This window comes from Arachis ipaensis, chromosome B02 (genome assembly GCF_000816755.2).
Source record: "Arachis ipaensis cultivar K30076 chromosome B02, Araip1.1, whole genome shotgun sequence".
Lineage (NCBI taxonomy): Eukaryota > Viridiplantae > Streptophyta > Magnoliopsida > Fabales > Fabaceae > Arachis > Arachis ipaensis.
Window position 1 is genome coordinate 21,914,271 of NC_029786.2, and position 210 is coordinate 21,914,480.

A 210-nucleotide genomic window follows, 5' to 3' on the forward strand; every position below is an offset into this window, starting at 1 on the left:
AGTTAGGCATTTCAATTTTTCAGTTCTCTCGTCAGAATCGCTTTAGAGTTTAGACATTGGCGGTAACTGATTGGAAAAATGAAGGAACAAAAAGAGGCAGCAGTTAATATATTCTTAAAAAAAAATTTCACAAGCAACTTCATATTCTTTTTTTAATACAAAAAAGAAACATAAGTATTTAATTTATATATTATAGAAGTTTTATAAATA